The sequence below is a fragment of the Paroedura picta genome, chromosome 4 (assembly GCF_049243985.1).
Source record: "Paroedura picta isolate Pp20150507F chromosome 4, Ppicta_v3.0, whole genome shotgun sequence".
NCBI lineage: Eukaryota > Metazoa > Chordata > Lepidosauria > Squamata > Gekkonidae > Paroedura > Paroedura picta.
Window position 1 is genome coordinate 77,511,912 of NC_135372.1, and position 12,834 is coordinate 77,524,745.

At 44.6% G+C, this 12,834-nt stretch overlaps 1 protein-coding gene across 2 annotated transcripts in view; it reads right to left on the reverse strand.

Moving 5' to 3' along the window:
- Window positions 1–12,834, reverse strand: part of FGGY (FGGY carbohydrate kinase domain containing) — a 479,871-nt gene that overhangs the window by 301,484 nt on the left and 165,553 nt on the right. Inside the window, exon 1 of one of the 2 annotated variants that reach the window (XR_013230266.1) lies at window positions 12,010–12,040. The exons of the other annotated variant lie outside the window; for it this stretch is intronic. The gene's annotated coding sequence lies outside the window, so the exon portion shown is untranslated. Of the gene's footprint in view, window positions 1–12,009; window positions 12,041–12,834 lie in introns of those variants that run through there. 2 annotated transcript variants of the gene reach the window in all.

A 12,834-nucleotide genomic window follows, 5' to 3' on the forward strand; every position in this document is an offset into this window, starting at 1 on the left:
TTAGTCTACAAAGCACATTTTAAAAGGTGTCTGTAATCACCGAACGCTGCATTTTTATGCTGTTACTACTGAAGTTGGATATTCACTGCTCCTCAGCTGGGAAACCAAATAAGTAATTGTGCATATCATATAAATATCATATAAATAAAATATACTTGCTAAATAACATATTGTTCCATCTTAAATTTCTAGCCATCTTGGGACAGCCATAGCTAAATCATGTAATTTACTGAAATGACTCACTAGGTTGAAGATCCAAAAGAAATATTGTGTGGCCTGGATTGATTTCACATGTCAACTATTTGAGAACCAAAAAAAAGTTATTTATAGAGGCTGATGAGATGAACTGAAGTAAAACTGTTGTCAACCGGGGCTGATTCTGCACTTACTTTATTTCATTGTGGATCCTGCTGAATTCAGATCGATTTGAATTCAGGTCTTCCTCTATCTCCCCCCCCCCAATTGAAACAAAGTGTTCTGCACGCGATTGGGAAAGCTCAGAACAGGGGGGGGGGAGAGACAAGCGCAGCAGCAGCAGCCTCTTTTTTTGAACGGTGGGTCAGAGGGGAGAAAATTGGAGACAGCAGAGGAGGGGGGAAAGAGGCAAATCTTTGCTGAGAGAAGTTAGGGCTTCTGGAGCGCAGTCACTAAGACAAGCCTTGCAAACTGGGAACCAGGAAGATTTTGAACTGCTGCCCTGGCCACGTTAATTTCCAGAAAGCAGAGAGCTGCACATTTACTCATGGCGGTTTTTGAACTATTGAGGCTTATATCCACTCCAGAATATCACGGGGGAAAGGTAGGGTCATCATGAATCAATCATGCATGTTGCAGAGGGAAAATATAAAGAGCCCAAAATCAAAACGCAATATGAATTCAGCGTAGACGGGAGGGATTCATTCAATCTGGGACTGGGTAAAAAGCCCTGTGCAGACTACACCCATGAAAAAGGCCCTTTTGGTATTGCCCCCAGCTTGGTAGAATGTTCTACCAAATGAGATCAGGGCCCTGTGAGTCCTTAATCAGTTCCACAGAGCTGATCCAACAGACCTGGCTGAGGCCCAGAAAGAACATCCCTGCCTCAAGAATCCATCCACCAACCAATCCCTCCGAGCACTGATTAGCCCCCTCTTAGTATGATCTCAAACTATAAGAATAAGCAGCTTTTAAAATATGTTTAAAGTCTAGCTTTAATATGGTATTTAATTAATATTTTATTTGTAATTGTTTTAACTTTGATGTAACCTGCCCTGACCCAACCAAGGAAGGCCAGGATATAAGAATAAAATTATTGTTTTTATCCAAGCCCTGTAGAGTCGCTTGCATGCCTTATGGGGCCTCCTGAAGTCTCTCTAGATTCATTCCTCTTCATCCAGTGGAATCATTACATCAAGGCAGGGGAAACGGCTATGAAAGGGGAAGTGGAGTGTGTAGAAAGGCTACATTCAGTAGTCACAGACCATAACCATTTCCCCATATTTTTCCCTCGGACAGCCAAGCAAGCTCTCTGTCTTGTGCAGACATCTGTACTATGCATGGAAGCTGTCTCTGAGCACCCAGGCAACATTTGGATCCACTATGTCGATAAACTTTATTTCAACTTTGACATTAAGCTACTCTGTTGTGACTCATGGATGTCCACAGTTCTCCCATAACTTGAACACTGTAGGAAGCAAACATCCACAGCAGAAAAGAGTGAATAGTATACAGTGTAGGCTTGGTTTTTCTTTATACAAGCACAGAGTAATTGTGTTAAATTCAATTCACATTTATCCAGGTATTGGCCTCTTGTTAATTTGGAAAGTGAACACATGTTAGCTCTTTCTTACAAATAGATGTACCTGAGTACATGCAGGGTATATGTGTGTTCATGGGTGCATGTGAGCAGGGCTAGAATCTCCTATAGTGGCAGGAGGATGGAAGTGAGACACTACTTTTGCTTGTTACCAGAATAGGCACCATCCAAACAAATTGGTTATCGTAAGTAGATGCTATAAGAGCCTCTTGTGGCGCAGAGTGGTAAGGCAGCTGTCTGAAAGCTTTGCCCATGAGGCTGGGAGTTCGATCCCAGCAGCCGGCTCAAGGTTGACTCAGCCTTCCATCCTTCCGAGGTCGGTAAAATGAGTACCCAGCTTGCTGGGGGGTAAACGGTAATGACTGGGGAAGGCACTGGCAAACCACCCGGTATTTAGTCTGCCATGAAAACGCTAGAGGGCGTCACCCCAAGGGTCAGGCATGACCCGGTGCTTGCACAGGAGATACCTTTACCTTTACCTTTAAGTAGATGCTGCCAGGAGGAGGGATAGTTGAAGACACTGAGGACAGATAATGATGTTGGGGGAAGGTGGGAAGGAAAGAAGAAAGCAGGAACAGGGGAGAGTCTGTGGGGGCTTTTAGGGAAGGGAAATAGTGAGGGAAAGGAAAATGAGATATCTGTGTCAAGTCTCTTGCTTTTTAAACCTAATTCCAAGTAGCAGCATAGAGGATATGACAAGCAGATCTGCAAAATGGAGGTGAGGACAGATAGGGGAGATTTCAAACTTGAAGAAAGCCTCAGGTTTGCAGAAAAATCTGAAATCCTCCCCACAAATACACAAAGGTATTAACACTTCCCAAATAATAGATGCAACATCTGTAACTTTAAGTTGTCTGTGACCATTTTCTACGTTGCTGGCAACCATATCAATATTGCTGAACTTTCTAAACCTTGATTTCTCTAAAGTAAAACTCAGGGAGGGGGAATTTGGAGGCTAAAACAACCCTGCAAAACTTTTGTTCCTTGGGTTGCTAAGCTCCAGATGTGGCATTCTCCCACAATTACAGGTGATCTCCAGATTACAGATATGTGTCCTTGTAATGAAATTGCAGCTTGGGAGGGTGAAGAGAACAACTCTTGGGTGTATGTCATCAGGGCCTGGAGATTCATCTGTTTCGAAGTTCCGAAGTTTCAAAGTTTGAAGTTTCGAAGGCTTGGATGGCAACCTACCTGAGGCTGCTATGCAGAGGAAGGCAATGGAACACCACTTCTGCTCATCTCTTGCCTTGAACATCCCATGAGGTGGAACGTCAGGGAATCGCCATGACTCAGTTGTAATTTGATGATGCACTTTACTTACTTGTTTAAAGTATTAACATATTCCTACCTATTTTTTTCTTATACAATGAATAGGAATGTAGGAGAACAGTATCAATGGGTGAAGCAGCCCAAGTGTGACAGAATTAAATCCCCTTCTTTCCCCCTCCCCATGCAATCTTAATTGAACGGAGCACAAATCCCTGAAATTAGTGCCTTAAAAACACTTGGAACCTTGCCAAGGGCCTTGTCTGTTTTGATCCTTAGGCTCAAAATCAAAACAAATGGGATGCTGAAAGATCAGTGATCAGATCATCCCAGTTTCTTCTAAAGTCAGCCTGCAGTCTCACATAGCCTTGATTTGGACCACAGAAGCGTGAAGAGGAGAGAGAGGGGGTTAACCGTTTCACCCACTTGTGCACAGTTATGGCCACTGAAAAAAAGACCCACCCACCCTGGCAAGCCAATAACAGTGCAGGAAGGATTGGTTTTGATTAATAAAATTAGTGAAAGGATGCACTCAAAGAGTACTCAAAGAACTTTCCAGAGAACTTGCACAGCCCTTGTCCATCATCTTCGGAACCTCTTTAAGGACTGGAGATGTCCCGGAGGACTGGAAAAGAGCAAACGTTATTCCGATCTTCAAAAAAGGGAGGAAGGATGACCCGGGAAACTACAGACCAGTGAGTCTGACCTCTGTTGTGGGGAAGATAATGGAGCAGATATTAAAGGGAGCGATCTGCAAACATCTGGAGGACAATTTGGTGATCCAAGGAAGTCAGCATGGATTTGTCTCCAACAGATCCTGCCAGACCAACCTGGTTTCCTTTTTTGACCAAGTAACAGGTTTGCTGGATCGGGGAAATTCGGTTGATGTCATTTACTTGGATTTTAGTAAAGCTTTTGACAAGGGTCCCCATGATGTTCTGATGGATAAGTTGAAGGACTGCAATCTGGATTTTCAGATAGTTAGGTGGATAGGGAATTGGTTAGAGAACCGCACTCAAAGAGTTGTTGTCAATGGTGTTTCATCAGACTGGAGAGAGGTGAGTAGCGGGGTACCTCAGGGCTCGGTGCTCGGCCCGGTACTTTTTAACATATTTATTAATGATCTAGATGAGGGGGTGGAGGAACTACTCATCAAGTTTGCAGATGACACCAAATTGGGAGGACTGGCAAATACTCCGGAAGATAGAGACAGAGTTCTCAGTAATAAAATAAATGCCTTTCAAAAAACTTAAACAAAATGGCTACCAGGCTAGAGAAAGGAGCAAGGAAAGTAAAAATAAATCCCTTTTGTATTTAATGCAAACTATCCATGTATGTGGGAGGAACAGCTGATTTCAATTCATTTTTTTGGATGTACCACGTGTACATTGCCCAATGCTTTGTTAGGCCCATTGCATTAGACCCATGAGTTCCAGGGCAATCAAGAGATATCGCTGCCAGTCTGCTCCTGACCACCACAGGGAGAGGAGGTCAGCAGGGCTGCTAAGGGGGATGAGAACAGAGGCTTGGACAGGCTGCTCCAGCCCTTTTTGCCCCAAGGCTGTCCTAACTGTCGTGTCCAACTGTAAATTGCCTCAGAACCCTGACAGAGCTGGCAGGAGGCTGCAGAGTGCGCTCCCCCCCCCTCCCCCCCTTCAGGCCTGCTGCAAAGGAACCTCTGAAAGCCCCTGACTGAGGGGAGGGAGACCTTTCCAAGAGCAACACAGGGGAGCCTCAGGGCATGAGTGTGGGCCTTCCTTGTGAGGGGGGGGGGGAACTTTCCCCTTCTGCCAAACAGTTGGCTGACAGGGAGGCCACAGAAAGGCCCCTTCTCACTTAAAATACTGCTCTGGCCAGGGGTTAGACACAGCCAAGCCATATGTCTTTCTTCTTTGCAACTCTATGCAGATTTGAGGCCTACTGCACAGCGTTATTCTGCAGACGAAACTGGTTCTTTTGTCTCCTGTTTCATCTGCACAACAACCCTGTGCAGTAGGCCTCAAGTCTTTCAATTCAACTACAACCTGTGTTGGAGGCCTTAAATGTTTCTTCTCTACCACAACCCTGTCCAAAGTAGCCCTTTCTGCCTGGGGAGCAGATCTTTATACTCTGCAGGTGAGCTGTAATTCCAGGAGCTCCCCAGGCCCCACCTGGAGGTTAGCAACCCCTGGGTTGGAAATATTCCTGGAGGTTTGGAGGTGGGACTTCAAAATCGTACAATGCCTCAGAGTCCAGCTTCAAAGGAGCCATTTTTGCCTGCAGTTGGGAGGGAGTGGTGCAGGTGTGTCCCTCCTGGGCTATGGGCTATGGCCAGCCCTTACCAGCAATTATTTGTATTTTGGGGCGCAGACAGGCAGACCAGCATCAGTCCTGTGAGTCTGGAAAGTGCAGTAAGATCTAAATAAATATTTACAGCCTTTGGGTAGTAAACAACAGGGTACAAAAATCCGTTCTTCTAAGGAGCAACCATGAAAGAATCATGTGGGCACATAACATTTTATCAACAGTGAAAAAATGGAGAAGGAACAGGGTGGACACCTGTGTACTGTGACTACCCCATGTGCAGAGGGGCATTTCGGTGTCTGTGGCCTAATTCACACAAAAAGGGAAATGACGCAGAACTGGGAGGAATTGGTTGCCATTTAATCTTCCCCTAAGAAGAGTCTCCAATCTAATTTTCCCTTCACATTTCTGAAGACATAGCTCTGGAAAGCTCATCTGTAACCACTATGCCACAATTCCCAAAGGTCAGTCCTCTCCCACACTCAGCAAACATTCCACACCACAGGTTCTTGACACCCATCTCTCCACACCCATGCCCTCATTTGCCACCACGCCACCACAACCTCCCACACAACACACACATTCAACCCCATGCCCTTACAGACTGGACATCTCCTCCCCTTCCTCTTTCCACTGCCAAGCTCTAGTGCCTGTTGTAATCTTGGATACAACGGGCTTTGCCCCTAGTAGTTAATAACACAATAACACCAGTCATCATGCCTTAGAAAACGAAGACTGCAACCTTCATCTCAAAGCAATCCGCTGATGGTATTACCACTAACTCCAAATGTGTAGGAGGAAAGAAAACAGCCTTTAAGAACAGAAGGGATGTGAAAAAAATGATAATAGCATTTGTTAGAACAGTCCTACACCGCTTCTGTCTATTTTATTTACTATGGAAGAGAATCTGAAAACTGCACAGAAAAGTTATATATTTGGACTGATGAAATTAATTTCCATAAACTTAGATAAATTTTTGACTTCAAAAATCTTATACAACACACTAATTCATTTTTCCCTATTGTACATCTGTAAAACCAAGGGGCAACTAGCCTCATGTCAGAAACGTTGACCCTGGGGTAGAATTATGCCTCTCTAGTAACCTCAAAAGATGTATTCAGGCAATTCAATGGGGCCTGAATGAGCATTGCAGTGCAGACGGATGGGCATCCAAATACACATCGGCATCAATCAATTACACCTATAAAAGGCTATTTCCATTTGAGGATCTTCTTTGCTGGAGCTAGACATGTGGTTGTTGTAGCAATGTCTGTGCTTTTCTCTACAGAAATATGTAGAGCACTTGGGTGGGAACTAGTACAGAAAGCCTCTCCCTTCTTCTGGCTTGCAAAACTAAGCTGCATTCTAAGGTTTCTGCTCTATTTTGCTTTTCTGCAAACAATGTTCCCAGTTTGGGGAAGGAGAATGAGAATATGCTTATTCCATAGGCTGCGCTCCAAAGAATGTGTTAACTCTGTGCAAAGCTGTTAGAACACTGTACTTTCTTTATTCAGAAGGGTGATACAGGAGGCCATGCCAGACTTCTGTATAATTCACAAGTTTTGAGAATACATCTCCACAGGAGTCACGTGTAGAGTGAAACTCATGGGGAGATGTCCCAGAGTTTGTCCAGGCTTGGCTTGAGCTGGCACAGCCACAATCTCTGTGTTTGTTGAACAGAGGCATTCTGGGAAGGGAAACAACAGGTCCACTGTTATTTTTGCATAAATAACCAGTGCCAGGGCTGCTATTTTATAGATCTTGAAAAAGGAGCTCATAGTCCTTCTCATTCCTCCTTCTATTTTGGTCTCAGTATGAGAAATAGGTAGGGATGCCAGTCCCCATGTAGGATCTGGGAATCCGCCAGTTTGGCAGCTCATCTCCAGTTCCCTTGGAGAAAATGGTTCCTTTGGATGGTGGATTCCATAGCATTATACTCCACTGAGATCCCGCCCACCCCAAATCCCACCCACTCCTGGCTCCACCCTTAAAGTCTCCAGACATTTTCCAACCCAGAATTGGCAACCCTTGAAAAATGGCAAATCCTTAGTAATTTTCACAACAGGAGAATTTGCAGAGGGACTGAAAGAGGCAGTGGTATACCTGCTACTGAAAAAAAACATCTTTAGACCCACAAGAGCCCGATAACTACCAACCCATCTTGCACTTAGAGTTTCTGGGGAAGATGGTAGAAAAGGCTGTCGGAAACCAACTAACAGCATTCCTGGAAGAAGCTTTGGTCCTAGACCCATCCCAGTCTGGTTTCCTGCCTGGCCATGGGGTAGAGACAGCACTAGTCGCCCTGACAGATGACCTCCATCGCCAGTTAGACCAAGGTGGGTCAGTGCTACTTATATTACTAGACCTCTCGGCAGTGTTTGACACAGTCGATCACGAGCTCTTAGCTCTCTGCCTCACTGATGCTGGAATACGAAAGACAACCCTTCAGTGGCTGATCTCCTTCCTCCAGGGTTGCGGACAGAGCATTGCAGTAGGAGAGAGAACATCAAACCGTCAACAGCTCACTTGTGGAATCCCACAGGGAACGGTCCTCTCTCCCATTCTATTTAACATCTTCATGTGCCCTCTTGAACAACTGGTACGGAAGTTCGGGCTGGGCTGTCATCAATATGCAGATGATACCCAGCTCTTCCTCATGATGGATGGCCACCCTGACTCTACTCCAGAAACATTAGCCAGCTGCCTGGAAGCAGTGATGAGATGGCTCAAGCTGAGTCATCTGAAGCTCAATCCTTCAAAAACGGAGGTCCAGTGGCTGGGTAGGAAGGGTCCATATGAGGAAGTGTGACTGCCTACCCTGGACGGTGTGCACCTCTCAGCGGCTCGCTCTGCCAGGAACCTAGGCGTGATCCTGGATGGAAGCCCACGTCACAAAAGCAGTGTGGCTGGCATTCTACCATCTTCACCAAGCCAAACTACTAGTGCCTTACCTGGCCCTGGAACACCTAGCCACAGTGACCCATGCGATGGTCACCTCTGAACTTCTGTAACTAATTCTAGCAGACTTGCCCTTAGCCTTAATCTGGAAACTACAGCTGGTCCAAAACGCAGTGACCAGGGTCCTCACAGCAACACTATGGAGGGCTCACATTTGGCCCATTCTCTACCAACTACAGGGGTTGCCAGTTGAATTCCAGATCAGGCTAAAGGTTCTGGTAATTACCTTTAAGGCCATACACAGTCAGGGCCCAGTGTACCTGAGGGACTGCCTCCCTCCCTTTGACCCTCAGAGAGCTTTATGCTCCACCGGCACCTACCGGCTAATGATCCCTGGCCCTAAAGAAGTCCAACTAGCCTCAACCAGGGCCAGGGCCTTCTCTGTCCTGGCCCCCACCTGGTGGAATGAGCGCCCGGAGGAGATCAGGGCCCTGATGGAGCTAGAACCATAGAATCATAGAACCATAGAATTGGAAGGGGCCATGCAGGCCATCTAGTCCAACCCCCTGCTCAACGCAGGATCAGCCCTAAGCATCCTAAAGCATCCAAGAAAAGTGTGTATCCAACCTTTGCTTGAAAACTGCCAGTGTGGGGGGGCTCACCACCTCCTTAGGCAGCCTATTCCAATGCTGAACTACTCTGACTGTGAAAATTTTTTTCCTGATTTCTAGCCTATATCGTTGTACTTGTAGTTTAAACCCATTACTGCATGTCCTCTCCTCTGCAGCCAACGGAAACAGCATCCTGCCCTCCTCCAAGTAACAACCTTTCAAATACTTAAAGAGGGCTATCATGTCCCCTCTCAACCTCCTTTTCTCCAGGGTGAACATTCCCAAGTCCCTCAACCTATGTTCATAGGGCTTGGTCCCTTGGCCCCAGATCATCTTCGTCACTCCTCTGTACCCTTTCAATTTTATCTACGTCCTTCTTGAAGTGAGGCCTCCAGAACTGCACATAGTACTCCAGGTGTGGTCTGACCAGTGCCGTATACAATGGGACTATGACATCTTGTGATTTTGATATGATGCCCCTGTTGATACAGCCCAAAATGGCATTCGCCTTTTTTACTGCTGCATCACACTGTCTGCTCATGTTTAGTTTACAATCCACAAGTACCCCAAGGTCTCGTTCACACACAGTGTTACCTAGAAGCATATCCCCCATCCAGTAGGCATGCTTTTCATTTTTCTGACCTAGATGCAGAACTTTACACTTATCTTTATTAATTTGTCTCTTGTTCTCATTTGCCCATTTTTCCATTGTGTTCAGATTTCGTTGAACTCTGTCTCTATCTTCCGGAGTATTTGCCAGTCCTCCCAATTTGGTGTCCTGCAAACTTGATGAGTAGTCCCTCCACCCCCTTATCTAGATCATTAATAAATATGTTAAAAAGTACCAGGCCGAGCACTGAGCTAAAACAGTTCCACAGGGCCTGCAAAAGGGAGCTCTTCCTCCAGGCATTTGGTTGAGACCAAGCGACCAACAACATCCATGGAGCCCCTGCTCCCTCCCTACTAAAAAATCCACCCATGTGTTCTGCTCTGGACCTGTTCTCATAGACATATTTTGCAGTTTACAGTTTACTGTTACAGTTATGTTTACAGTTTAATGATAATATTATTGTTGTATGAAAGTTGTTATGTAAACCAAGTTCTATGTACTGTTTCTACATTTTATGTAAACTGCCCTGAGACTCAGGGGAGGGTGGTATATAAATATAAATAAATAATAATAAAATAAATAATGACATAAATTATGGTTGTAAAACTGAGGCAATAGAATGAACTTGACCTTTTGCCTCATTCTGTAACCCGCCACGAGCTGGTCTCGCGCATGGAGAGAAGTAAATTAAATAATAATAATAATAATAGCAACAGCAACAGCAACAATAATGATAATATTTTTTAATGTGGATTCTTTCAAGAGGTATCTCCACCACTACTGCAATGAAGCTGAATAAATCCATCCCTGCTTTGTCATGGGTCTTAACAGCAGTGGTCCCATGGAACTATCTACCTGAGAATACTAGAAAGGCTAGGACTGCCTGCCCAGCACTGGCAACGAACAATGGGGGGGGGGGGGGGAGAGGATGAAACAGCGTTTCGAATGCTACAACATCTCTTCCATCTATCTGGGAAAAGCTGATGTTACAGCACAGCATAATTTTCCCTTGCATTTGTCATACACACACACACACAGCTTCATGGAGCCCTGGGGTACAGGGAACATTCATGGGGGATCCCTTACTCATAGTGGGCTTCTGGCAATGCTAATGAAGGCTTTGAATCCTTTGTGTGACTCCAGCAATAATGCTAATGGGGGGTATTTAACGACTAGCATGGTTATTTTCCCTGTTTTGCATTTTTCTACCATTTCTGGGATGTAGGCCACAAACCAATACAGAGCTAAGGGCACTTAAACCTCCTTCAGGGTCAGCAAATAATATTGTTCTTAAAAGTTTTAACCACATCAATGACAAACTTTTATGTAGGGGAATGTTTCTGTTTGCCTGATATTAAAAGTTAGCTTTTCAGCAATTATTACACTGCTGTAAATATGCAACTTCTTCTTCTGCTGCTACTACTACAAAATCATTATTAGTTGCTTAAGTTACTGATTCTCAAATTGTGGGTCACAATCTAAAGGTGGGCTGTGGGTCAGGATCTTGCAGGTGAGTTGGAGCATGTTGGGAGCATGGCAGTGGAATGGCGTGAGCTGGGAGAAGAGGCTCTGGGAGGCTCAATGGGAAGTTAGGACTTGGTTCTGCAGAATGTGCAAAATGGCCATGAAACACAGTCCTACCCAGAAAAGCTATACATTTACAAATAGCCAAGACAAACAAAACAATATAAATTTACGCAATGCTAACTGATGTAGGATTCCTACATTTTATGTTAGGAAGTGAGAAAGTAGCATGGAGCTATTGGCAAGTAGGAGCTAAAACACTGTACTTTTCAAAATGATCTGAGAACAGTACGGTACGTTAAGAAGTGGACCGTATTTCAAAAAGTTTGAGACCCACTGGATTAATTTTCGCCTTTAATATTTTGGTGCCATTGGTGGCAAATACAATTTGGTTGAATTTGCATTTCTGGTCTTCTGATTAATGTTGACTATTTCTACTACCATAATGAAATTCCACATTTATTGAAACATAATGAGATCAATAGCTATCTGCTTCCAGCACTGAGAAAGAAAACAATTTACAAAATAATGTGAAACAGCAGGATGCAAGGAAGCCCTCTTTCATACACACCCCTTAACCCATAACCGGAACTCTATTGCCAATGTGAACTGGGCAACAAGCAAAATGATACTGCCCCGGGGACTTAAGTGGGATAGTCCATGGAGAATACGCATACGACTTGCAAATCATTTCCCTAGAAAATCACTCTGATGCTAGCAATTATAGCCCCTCCTCCTTCTTATTATTCAGTATCCCCTTTTGCAGCCACCAATCTCCTAAACAATATTGAATTCAGCAAGAGTTTAGCTATCCTGAGTTCAACTCAAAGCAATACATTTTCACATTTAACTCATCATGCTGTCAGTGGCAACTTGTGTGCATGATGAAGCTCTCAGGCTACAATTTCACCATGAAGTCAAATGTTAGAGACCCAGCATCTCATATTGTAACACACAACAAACAGTGATGTTGGCATAAAGACTGTTTTTGTTGTTAGAGGCTGACTGCTCAAAGTACTCACTTAGGGAGAAGCAGGGAACAATACCGACCTAAGAGCCAGGGCTTTCAAGGATTCTGGAACAAAAGAGAGGAAATCTTGAATAAATATGGGATTCTCATCAAAATGTAGCATTCTGGACAAGTCTACTGTGGAAGGCTGGCAAATCTGGGTATTTGACAGGCTTACAGTCCAGTAAACAGATTGCCACCTATCAACCCTCCCTCTTTCTTTCTTTCTTTCTTTCTTTCTTTCTTTCTTTCTTTCTTTCTTTCTTTCTTTCTTTCTTTCTTTCTTTCTTTCTTTCTTTCTTTCTTTCTTTCTTTTGGCATACAGAAGCATACAGAGAGTGAGAGGAACTGGCTCCTGCAGTTTAAACATGCAACAGTCATGCCTGGCTGGTATCTGATTTCCTGTCATGCAGCCCCCTAGTGGGTGGACGGGCTGGACTGAATTGGCAGGCCAAGGCATTTGGGAAAACACCAGAAAACCCTACTTGTTTCTGGCAGTGATTCCCTCCCTCCCCACTTTCCCCACAACATTAAGCTGCAAACAGACAAGCACTGCCTCATCTTCCCCAATCAGAAAAGTACACAAGATTATAATTTAAAGCAGAGAAGGATAGCATTTTCCCTGAGTTTTCCTGCAACTGGAACCACACATTGTTGGATATTTAGGGTTCCCACGTCCTGAAGGGGGGCTTTACTGGTGGTTCATTGACATCACTGGTGATGTATTGACAACTCTCATGGTCTCAAATGGCACTGATGTCAACATGGCACCAGTAACACTCCAGCATTAGCCAAAACTATGGTTTAACCACAGAGAGACCTCCTGTTAGAGCCGCCA